The sequence below is a fragment of the Rhinatrema bivittatum genome, chromosome 3 (genome assembly GCF_901001135.1).
Source record: "Rhinatrema bivittatum chromosome 3, aRhiBiv1.1, whole genome shotgun sequence".
NCBI lineage: Eukaryota > Metazoa > Chordata > Amphibia > Gymnophiona > Rhinatrematidae > Rhinatrema > Rhinatrema bivittatum.
The window spans coordinates 488,444,236-488,456,513 of NC_042617.1; the positions used below are offsets into that span (position 1 = coordinate 488,444,236).

Here is a 12,278-nt window from a genome sequence, read left to right on the forward strand (position 1 = left end):
GGATATTATTGTTTTTCTATGTCCTTCCTGCTCAGCAATAATTATTTTTTCTCATTATGTAAACTCACGTTTTTATGCATTTTGATCAGCACAAAATCATGTTTTCATCTATGGCTGGCAATGACTGGTGGACTGCAATATATGAAAGAGCTTGTGCAGCAGCTGAGGCCTTGCAGTAATTGTCGGTGCACATTTTGGGGCTATGCAACAGCTGGATGCTTTCTAGACTAGAGAATAAAGTAAAATGTACTGAGCTGAGTTTAAAGCAATTTGCGATACTCAAAGTAGCTTTCCTTTGGTCAGAATTTTACTGTCTGAATGCTGTTTTTTCTGCTTTCCATCATTGCCTTTCATGATGAGCTCAGTTTTAAGTTTTCCCCTCTTGCAAACAGGTTGACCTAGCTTATGTTTGAAACTTATGAGCTGCAGTGCCAATTATGAAGGCTTCAACCTTAGCAGTTTTCAGAATCATTCATAATGCAGTCACCCTTATACAAGAATGCTGCATGGACTCACTTCATGCGTGCAACGGCAGTTTGGCTTGTGTTTGTAAAGAGAAAAGTGGAATTCTCTAGGTCAGCTCTCTAGCTGCTGAAAACATTCATTCCCCCCCTCCCCCCATTTCCTTTAAAACCCTTCCTCTCTTCCTCCCCTCCCCTAATCATAAATTCCCTGGAATAGTCTTTAAAACCACTGAATTAGTACTCTGAACTCTTTCACAAATGCAAACCTTTGTATGAGGACAGTGAAGGCAGTACTTTTTAAGATGACCGAATCCTAAATATTTTTCATATCTGTATGAATCGTCAGTAGCAGGGCTGGTGCAAGGGTTCAGGCACCCTGAGCCAACCTTCAGGTTTGTGCGGCACCCCCCACCCCATTAACATTACGACCGAGGCCACTCTCTCCTCTGAGATTTTCATAATTGAACTCGGCAATGATCCCACCAGCACCCGTCCCAGAGCAAGCCTGTAAAAACACAATTGGACACAGAGATGACAATTTTCAAAATCCATTTACGTGTGCAAATACTGATATAACAGGGTAAGAGGGTGTTTTGAAGATTGCCTACCCTACAAGTATTCACAGTTCACAGGGAAAGTTTGCTTATGCTTTTCCCATTGAGAACTGGTGCAAGGTCTAAAGGTAAAATTACCGGTGATTTTGGACCAAAACATACAAGGGGTAAATACTCAAAAGTCATTTAGACGGATAACTGAAAAAAGTTGGCCATCTAAATAGCTTAGCCGCGATATTCTCTGGTGACTTCTCTGGCTACATTCTGGCTGGATTAACTCTTTATTCAGCTAGAAGTTAGCTGGATATGTCAGGAGCATTCCTGGGACGGGCGGTAGGTGTTCCAGGGAGGAGCAGAGTTAGTCGATTAGGTTCACCGTCTAAGTCTGCGCTGCAGACAGGTCTAAAGTTAGACAGATATACCTATCTGGCTAACTTTTAAGATAACTGGGTATATTCAGCGGCACACAATATCCCAGTTAAGTTAGTCGCATACCTGTGTCCGGCTAACTTATCTAGCTGCTCAGCGGCTGAAGATGGATCCCATGATTTTGAAAATGGACCCCCATGCATTTAAATATTAAACTTTGTTTTATATAACAAACATAAGGCATTCACTTAAAATGCTAAAGTACTCACTAATACAATATAACAAAGTGAAAAAATATTAAACACTTATGATATACCATAAGAAATCTTTTTTACATATACATTTATTTTTATCAAAAAACATTTTCATTTTTATAAAAACTCCTACTGTACATAAATATTGTTATAAGCTTGTACAAAAATAATTAGAATCCTTAAGATTATGCTCACACATACGCATGGGAGGGGTAATTTAAATGATATGTGCATACTTATGCACACCATATAAAATTGCAGCCAATCTCCACTGGAGTTTATAGGCGCCCATGAGTTCCTTTTAAAATTAGCCAGTTAGATTGTAAGTTGTTTGGAGAGGGGAGCTGAATTCTAAAAATGCCAAAAGTCACCTTGCGCATTATTTGGAAAGTAGGATTAAAATCTATTAGCAATATGCCACCTGTTGGGAAAACAGAACAAGCTAGAGTACACAGAAACTACACATTAGTAGAATACTTCATGTTGCTCACACACAGAGAACATAGAAAAGCCCTCACCAAATGTAGAATGAGTGACCACAAATTATAAATAGAAAAATATAGAAAAAATTGAACTCTTTTCAACTCCAACCTCACCACCTCTTCTCCTGTTCCCTGCAGGAGGGAAGGGAGAAACAACAAGAAGTGAGCGATTGGATTAAGAAGCAGAATGTCTCTTTTTTGCTTTGCTCTGTTCACCTCAGCCTCACATATTGTTTTTTGCATGATAGGAAGGGAGGAATGAAACAACATGTAACCCCCCCACCTCTCGATTTCAAGTGGAGCACCTTCAGAGACTGAGTCCTAAAAGATTTGTTGCAGCCTCAAAAGAAATGCATGGATTATAACAGCAAGATCATAACAATAACTATCCAAAAAGTTACCACTCAAGCTCTTCTTAGGCTACTTGAGAAATGCAGATAGAAGGATCTTCACCTCATACTCCTACCCAGGCCCTTTCCTTCTTAAGGCCCGTATGAAAAGACAGTAAATTCCTCCTTCTGTATCCAAAACACTTACTATCTGGGGGCTATCTCAGTCCAATCCTATTCCCATAGGCTAGGAGTCTGAATCTTCCTGGATGGCCTTTCACCCTTGCAAGAGAGAATTTCCCTGTCCAGTGGAATTTCAGGGCTGGAGGCAGAGCATAGCACCTTGGCTGCCTCCCCTAAGCTCCCTGTGAGACATCGCTCACTTAGCTCCAACTCAGAACTCCTTCCCAATGCATCCTGATCAAGAGCATGTAGGGCAAAGGAGTGCATGAGATCACTGGATACCATTTTTTAAGTTAACACCATTGGGAGATGTGGGAGGAGTGGGTCTTTCTTGCCTCCAGTCAGACTCTGAAGTCTTCTAAAGGAGTAGGTGTGAAAGAGAGAGACCCAGGAAGTGGACCTGAGCCCATGAGAAGCTTGATGGAGGCAGGGAGGAAAATGGGGTGCAATAAGCCCTTTACTGGGTCATTTATCAGTTAGTGTTAGGGCCTTAACATGCACATCAATGCCCTAATGCACAAGATAAACAATGCAACACATTTGCGTATGCAAATTCCACATTGAGTATTCCAGTGGGAGGAGTTAATGGCAATGAGAGCCAGAACTAACAATACCTATTTTTTAGTGCGTTGTGCTTGCATTACGGAGAAAATATTTGTAGCAGGGAGAGAGTGATAGAGTGGGAGAGAGGGAGACACACACACACACACACACACACACACACTCTGTATAGAGTCAGTCTGACACTATCTATATGTACCACTGTAGATGGGCAATTTGAATCAGTGTGTGCTTCAGAAGGTTGGGGGGGGGGGAGGGGGTAAGGTTTGGTACAGAAACATTCTGAGGTACTCATAGTAAAATTGACTTCACTAAAGATTTGTAGTCATTATAATGGATGAAAAGTATAATTAGAGGAGCTGACTTGTACAACATCCCACCCCGATAAAAAGTGCCCCTCTACAGTGAAAAAAACTATATATATGATGCCTGGCTCCAGCATCATGCCTGGCCTGAGCCGGGTTCTGACGGGTGCATTTTTTTTTATTTTTGTAATTAAAGATTTTTATTGTGTGTCGAACAAGCAATGAACAATAAAGATTACTCCAAACAATGAAAAACAGTGGTTGACTCTCAGTTTTACATGAACCAACGTGTCCCCCCCCCCCCCACCCAGAAGCCGAGCTTACATACAGATGTAAAATTAGCCAGTGTGCATAGTGTAAGAGAGAAATGGGCATTTGTCCAAACAAGTAGAATGCAATATACAATAAAATTTAATTAGATTTTCAATTGTTTCATTTTGAAAATGAAAGGAAACAAAATTGGTTATTTTGTTGTCGTTTCCTATTTCGTTTCTAATGAATGCACATTCCTTCTTGCCTCAGCTGTCTTTTCTCCAAATTGAAGAATCATAACCTCTTTAGCCTTTCCTTATAATGGAATTCTTCCATTCTCTTTATCATTTTGGTTGCCCTTTTCTGTAAGTTTCTAATTCTGCCATATCTGTTTTGAGATAAGATGACCAGAATTGCACACATGTGCTCTCACCATGGAATGATACAGAGATATTTTAATATATTTTGTTTTATTCTCCATTCTTTTCCTAATAATTCCTAGTATTCTATTTGCTTTCTTTTTCCCCCATGCAGAATGAGTAGAGGATTTCAACATATTATTCATGATGATGCCTAGATCTTTATCCTCAGTGGTGACTCCCAATGTGGCACCTTGCAACATGTAACTATAATTTGGGGTGTTCTTCTCTGCATGCATCACGTTGCACTTGTCCACATTAAATGTCATCTGCCATTTGGATTCTCAGTCTCCCAATCTTGCAAGGTCCACTTGCAATTTCTCACATCCTCTTGTAATTTAACAACTTTGAATAATTTTCTATCATCAGCAAATTTGATCACCTCACTCATTGTTCCATCTCTAGGTCATTTATAAATATGTTAAAAAGCAGTTGTCCCAGTGCAAATCCCTGTAAACTTCACTATTGGGAAAATTTATGATTTAGCTCTACTCTCTTTTAATCAGTTCTCAATCCACAATAGTACATTGCCTCCTATCCCATGAATTTTTAATTTCCTCAAGAGTATCTCATGAGGTATTTTATCAAGCACTTGCTGAAAATCCAGATACACTATATCAACTGGCTCACTTTTATTCACATGCTTATTCACCCCTTCAAAAAAATGTAGCAAATTAGTAAGGCAATAATTCCCTTGGTTAAATCCATGTTGGCTTTGTTCCATTAAACTATGACTAGTGTTCAGTAATTTTGCTCTTTATAATAGTTTAACTGTTTTTCTCAGTACTGATGTCAGGAGTTTCCTGGATCACCGCCAGAACCCTTTTAAAAAAGTTATACTACATTGACTACTCTCCAATATTCAGGAACCTTAGCTAATTTTTTTTGATAGTTTATAGATTACTAATAGGTCTGAAATTTCATTTTTCAGTTCTTTTAGCACTCTGGGATATATAAATACCATCTGTTACAGGTGATTTGCTACTCTTTATTTTGTCAATTTACCCTATTATATTGTTCAGATTCACTGATATTTGTTTCAGTTCCTCCGAATCATCACATTTAAATATCACTTCTGGCATGGGTATCTGTCTTATATCTTCCTCAGAAAAGACCAAAGCAAAGAATTAATTTAATCTCTTTCCTATGGCCTTGTCCATCTTTAGTGTCCTTTTTACCTCTCAATCATCTAATGGTCCAACTGACTCCCTCGCAGGCTTTTTGTTTCAAATGTACCTGAAAATGTTTTTATTATGAATTTTTGCTTCCACAACAACTTTCTTTTCAAATTCTGTCTTTGCTTTCCTTATCAATGTTTTATATCTAACTTGCCAGTGCTTATGCTGTTTTATGTTTTCTTCATTTTGATTCATTTTCCATTTTTTGAAAGATGATCTTTTGGCTAGAATAGCCTTTCTTGCTTCATATTTTAACCTTGCTGGCTGTCATTTGGCCTTCCTTCCACCTTTTTTAATGTGTGGAATACATTTGATATGGGCTTTCAAGATGTTATTTTTAAACAATGTCCATGCCTGATGTAAAGTCTTAACTTTTGCTGTTGATCATTTCATTTTTTTCCTAACCACTTTCCACATTTTATCATAGCCTTTCTTTTGAAAGTTAAATGCTATCACAATAGAGTTCCTTCATGTCCTCCCTTCAGTTATCAAAACACATTTTATCATGTTATGATCAGTATTGCCAAGTGGCCCCAACATAGTTACCTCTCGCACCAAATCATGTGTTCCACTAAGTATTAAGTCTAAAATAGCTCCCCATCTTGTCAATTCTTGAACCAGTTGCTCCATGAAGCAGTCATGTATTTAATCTATTTATTTATTTATTTATTTATTTAGCATTTTTCTATACCGACCTTCAAAGTTAAATACCTTATCAGGTCGGTTTACATCGAACAGGGACGTAAACAGTAAAACATAAACAACTTATTATAATCAGGAGAAACAAAGTTACATTTAACAAGGACTGCAAAACTTGGAAGCTTAAACAGCTGGAAAGAAGGCGTAAGAGGGTAGTAAGTTAAGAAACTAAGATCTAAAAGTCCGTGCTAGTGCTAGTTGAGCTATTATGATAATACTAGAAAAAAATACTAGAAACTTAACCTCCTTAGCATGTCCTGTTGTGACATTTACCCAGTCAATACTGGGATAATTGTAATCATCCAGTTGCTGCTTCTAGAGATCCAAAGTCCTTTCATGATGTTAGTCTAAATTGTTAGGATGTCAGCATAATACAATAAAACCATAAAACCATTTGCATGCTACATGAACGAGAATCAGATGAGAAATAGCAATAGCAACTAAGTAAAGTACATTGACTAAAATAATTGTTGTTAATAGTAAACTCACCATGGCAGGTTTAAAAAATGAAAGTGTGTCCCTTTTTTCCTAGCCATTATTTCTGGATCTGCACATAACATAATAACAATAATACATCCCGGTCTTCCCAGATGATAAACTGCAGCTGACAAATTGCATCAAGCACTAGCAGTTGCTTGGGAACATTATAATTTTAAAGGCCACACCACCAAGTTGCAAAGAATATCAGTATATATGTAGCAGCACTATAGAAATGATATGTAGTCGTAGTGATGTACAATATTTCTTCAAGCTCATGATTCCTTTCACAATAACAAGATGTGATTAATGAATTTTGCTGGTAGTGATTTGTAAACATCTATATAAATAAAAATGTTAAATAGTTTGGACAAAATCGCTAATCTCAGAAACCACTGAACCGATTGCTTTCAAATTTGGACACAACCTTCATTTCGCATACAGGAAGGTTGTTCTTTACTTGCATTACAGATATGTCACACCTGTCACAGGTAAAATAGGTTTAAACATTTTTCGAGAAAACAGCAACATCTGCTGGACATAAGCGCCATCTATTACACCTTACACTAACACACGCTACACTAATCATTTCACCAGTCCAGCTCCACGTTTCACTTCCATTTTAACAGATTCGCGCACTTTTTTCGCCGGAAGATAACTATTTCCTTTACAGATAAAATACACCTACCACCCTCCTCACACCCTCACACACATGCCAAATTGATTTACTTCCCACAGCCTCCCAACACACACAAAACCACCTTCCTCACACCCCCCACACACATGCCAAATTTATTTACTTCCCAGGCCCTCACAATACACACAAAACCTGACAGAAGGCCAGGAGGCTCCAGCGGGGGGCCAGGACCGGTCCGGGACACATCTCCTGCACTACGGCCATCGGCTGCCAGCAATCAACATGGCGCCAACGGCCCTTTCCCTTACTATGCCACTCGGGGACACCAATGGCGGCAGTAGCCCATGTGACATAGTAAGGGCGAGGGCCCCTCGGCGCCATTTTCAGGACTGGCAGCCAGCGGACCTTTGCCCTTACTATGTCAGAGGACCTACCGCTGCCATTGCTCCACCCCACTGACATAGTAAGGGCAAAGGGTCGTCGGAACCCGTTTCAGTGCTCGCAGCCGACGGACCAACGCCAACACATCGCTCCCGGACCGCTCCTGAACGCCCGCTCCACCGACTGACATTTTTATCAGGTCCGGGGGGTCTGGAGGGTGGGGGGTGGTAATGAATTTATTGCGAACATCTTGGGGAGGGGTCACGAGGGGGGGCAGGTTTCATTCATTCAGCAACTCGGGGAAGCAGGGGGGTGGGCTACTGTTTTTCGCAGGGCTGGGGGGGGGCAGGAGAGTGTGGGGTGGTTAGTTTAAGAGAACTTTTCTCAGAGGGTTATTTTTTTGGGGGAAGGGGGAGGTTCACACACAAATACATACACTAAACTTGCACGATCTCGGGAACGTACCAAAATAGCCCTCCCCAGACCACAAAACAAATTTGGAAGTGCAAATTTGGTTAGGCACTCCCCTATTTGGCTAAATAATGCGCACAGACGCCCAGGGACAGACCACATGTAGCACCAACAATTTAAATTTCCCAGGTCTTGGGAGGGGGCAGGAGGGTGGGGGGTTATTATTAGATTTAAAGGGTTGGGATTGGGGGGGGTTTTTTGTGATGGGGGGGTTCCCAAAGAAATAGAAAGACAAAGGTTTTCTGATCTGAAGGGTAGGCAGTAGGCGGGGGGAGGTGACAGTGAGGAGAGGGAGAATGAGGGGGGAGGTGAGTGTCAGGGGAGGGAGAATGAGGGGAGAGGTGAATGTGAGGGGAGAGAGTTGGAGTGGGGACAGGGGAGGGAAGGAGGGCTCAGTGACCAAAGGGGAGGAGGATGAGTGACTGAGGTAAATGAGCAAGGGGGAGGGAAGGTAAAGAACCTGTCTCTGCCATTGCAACGCGTGGCCGGGTACCGCTAGTTATATATAAAATCAGAACAAATATGGTACTGACATCTGTATAACTGCCCTAGAATCTTCTATTTCGCATGAGATCCTGTGATGTGTCCAATAGGAATTCATCATTCTAAGTGGAATATTGACTTTTGATAAATTACTAGGTAGTAATTCATTTTATTCATGTAGGAGTTTGCAAATTATATTATTTTATGATTTTACTGAAGCTTATATTTGTTACAGCCGTAGTTGAAAACCAGATTATTTTGGCACATAAGAACTATTTGGTTCACCCAGTCTGCCTGACTGGTCCTGTGTACACCACACTAGCCAATAGTTGCCAGCCATACATACTTGACCACCTGTGGGAGAACACTGCTCATACTTTATTTCATTAGCTGGCACGTGTATCCAGTTCAGTCTGCTGCCCTTGCTAGTTGGCTTGCTTCCTCCCCACAGTTATATCTGAGACTGTACCAAAGCTCTGCTGCCATTATATGCTGCTCAATTCCGATTCCTCTTTTTCAGAGCTTGATTCACTCATTCCATTGCTCTATGCAAGTTATCTTTTTCATCACCCTTTTTTGGCCTGCTACCAGTTCAGGTGAATGATTGTATAAGTTTCTATACTTAGCCCAACGCCCACATTCCCCATTTTTTTTATACTACCTCACCTCCATCTCTACTCTTACTATAATCCTACCACCTGCTCAGCAAGGAAGTGTAAGTAAGTGACTTTTTAGAAGCCTTTATTAATTTAAATGTTTCTCCCTATGCCAGCAAGGCTTCATGATAAGGACATAGGGTAACAAGAAACAACTTTTTGCAATGCTTTTGAAGTCAGGAATGCCAAACGGTTTAGCCAACAAAAGTTATTTTGAAAGTTAATGGAAGGGTAATCAACTTATGGTGATAGTGTTCTTTGAAGTTTCATGGGAAAGGGTTTGATAGCCAGAGTTGTGCTATATTAATTTATCTATCTGTCTATCTATCTATCTATTTATCAGATTTATATACCACATATCAACATTGCTAGGCCAACAATGACTCCATGAAGGAAGCTCAGTAAACTACAATGCCCTTTTGAGGAAAGCTCAGAAAAGGGGGAGGATAATATAATTAACTTTCCTATTATAATATCGGATGCTGATTATATTTGAACTGACGAATAGGATACCTTTGCATCAGAGATAGGTAAGCAATGCATTATGTATTCATCATTTCAACCAGTAAAGACAAGGGATTGAATAATAATGACCCTGATTACCAGTCATAGCTATCTCTTTAAAAAAACAAAAAGGTACAATTTTAACAGCCCAGCACATACCAAAACTGGGAGATGCATACACATGTTGGGCTGGTGCATGGCGAGTGGATTTTAAAAGCTGCCTGTGTTTGCATGTACTTGCTGCTTTGCGCACAAATGAAAAACTCCAAAAAAGGGGCGGGGTGTGAGTGTGGTAAGGGTGGGATACAGGCGTTCTGGGATTTCATATCGAAATCTGCGCATAAATATGCTCACAGGCGCACGCTGAGGTCCCCTGTCGTGTAACTTTACTTCTGCTATGGATGATATGCAAGTTATAAAATAAAGACAGATAGATAAGTGGGGTTTTAAAGGTTGGGACTATCAGGGGAGAAGGGAGGCTATTAAACTAGTTGGATTTGGAAGTCCTATTCCTTACCGGGGTGAACTGGGAACAAACTGGCAATGGCATTGGTGCGTGTCTTTTAAAATCCCCCCACTTGCGAGGTAGAAGTGGGATTTGTGCGCATAGGTGTGCATCCACTTAAAATTGTGTGCACATATACGCTTGGTCAGGCTATTTTATAAAATGCGCACATATAGGCACCTATATTATAAAATGGCTGCGTTCCTGGCTGCCATGTGTGCCCACACACCTGTTTAAAAATTACTGTCATTGGCTTTTGAAGAAAGGCAGGCAGAAATAGAGACAAACAGAGAGTGGGAGAGATACAGGATATTTTCATGAGGTGAGACTTGAATTGCAACCTCTAGCTTGCAGCTGGCAATAAACAAAGAGCAGTTTCTTGTAGCTGGTAGAGATGTGCATTCGTTTATCACGAATTAGGCAAGTTCAACGAAATTGCCTAATTTGTCGTAGTTCGGGGGACCCGTACCACGAAAGGGATTTTCCCCGAACTTCGGGGAAAATTCATTTTTCAGGTTAGTGTGAGGGGGAGGGGCACATTTATTAAAAAAAAAAAAAAAAAAACCACACCCCGACCCTTCAAATTTACTGTATTACAACCCGCTCACCATCCCGATCCCTCCCCAAGACTTACTAAAAGCCCCGGTGGTTCAGCCGGGTCCCGTGAGCGATCTCTCCCTCCGGGCCATCGGGCTGTCGGGCCTGCTACGAATCAAAGTAAGTCTTGGGGAGGGATCGGGATGGTGGGGGGCGTTGTAATACAGTAAATTTGAAGGGTTGGGGTGGGTTTTTTTTCCTAAGCGGATTTTTTTTTTTGATTCGTTTTTCCGGTTTTCGGGTTCGGGTTCCAGCTTCGTTTTTGCCGAAAATCGATCCGTGGGAAAACGAGTTTTCCCATGAAGCGCCCGAACTGAAACCCGACCCAACCCAGAAAAACGAAACGCATCTCTAGTAGCTGGAAGTTTTCTTGAAGTTAATTACCCTGAAGAAAATTACTTATCCAATACTACTGAGACAGATAGTTGTTTATTTTGTAGCAAAGGCAAGTAAGGTGATTTTTATATATTTTCTGATTTAGATTTATTTCAAGCTAGGTAAATATTGCCTCCATTTTATGAGTAGTAGGCAAACTTACAGAGTCATTTATCAAATCACGTTAGGGTGTTATCGTGGACGTTAGGGCCTTAACGCCCATGATAACGCCATAACACGTGATAAATGATGCATCACGAAATGTGTATGCAAATTTAAAAAATTTAGTCAAGTGAGAGGAGTTTATGAAAATGAATGGTGCTTAATGTTCCCTATGATAAGGTAATGCACACTATCGCGGGAGAGAGGGAAAGGAAGAGGGAGGGAGAAGGAGAGAGAGAGAGAGCCTCTGGGGAGCACACATATTAGTCCACATTTTATACCACTATAAGAGGAGCAACTAATAGCTCAGGGTGAGGTTTTGGTGGTGTACTAGGTTTTGGGGGGCATTGTACAAATCATCTCCTTTTCATCACTATAAGGAATAAAATTCTGTAATGATATCAATTTTACAATGTATACCTCTGAATGTGTCTGTAACCCCAACCTCCCTCCCGAAAACTCACCCCGAATCAAAGTGCCCTCTTACAGTGGTCCATATATAGAGTATCAGACTGAGCCTCATAAAATCTCTCTCTCTCTCTCTTTCTCTCTCTCTCAGATATACTGAGGGGCAGTAGCAAACTGACACACACCAGCTGAGGAAAATTAGGGGTTACGTGCGTCAGTGCTGGAATGCCCCTTTTTCACCTACTTTTTCTGGGTGTGTGTACATCTGGCTATTTAAAATTTGCGTAGTTTCCGCGCAAATGTGGCCATTTTTGCGCACACAAGGCTTTTAAAATCTACCTCAAAGTAGGCATACTAAACACGTCCCCAGTGATGTTAGTGGGTACATGCTAAAATTAGTTAATATGATTTAACTAGTTTGGAAATTTGCAACAATTTATTGATGTACTCAATTTCCTCAGGACATTTGGGATCTATGTTAGCAATGACCTGAGTATCATCTGCATTAAGAAATCCAAAGTAACTGTGATCTTGAATAATGATTGCTAATGGTGCCAGGAACACCAAACCCTG

General features: G+C 40.6%; 1 protein-coding gene across 1 annotated transcript in view; it reads left to right on the plus strand.

Annotated features, from left to right (window-relative positions):
* Positions 1 to 12,278, plus strand: part of CLIC5 (chloride intracellular channel 5) — a 277,757-nt gene that overhangs the window by 32,056 nt on the left and 233,423 nt on the right. The gene's annotated exons all lie outside the window — the stretch shown is intronic.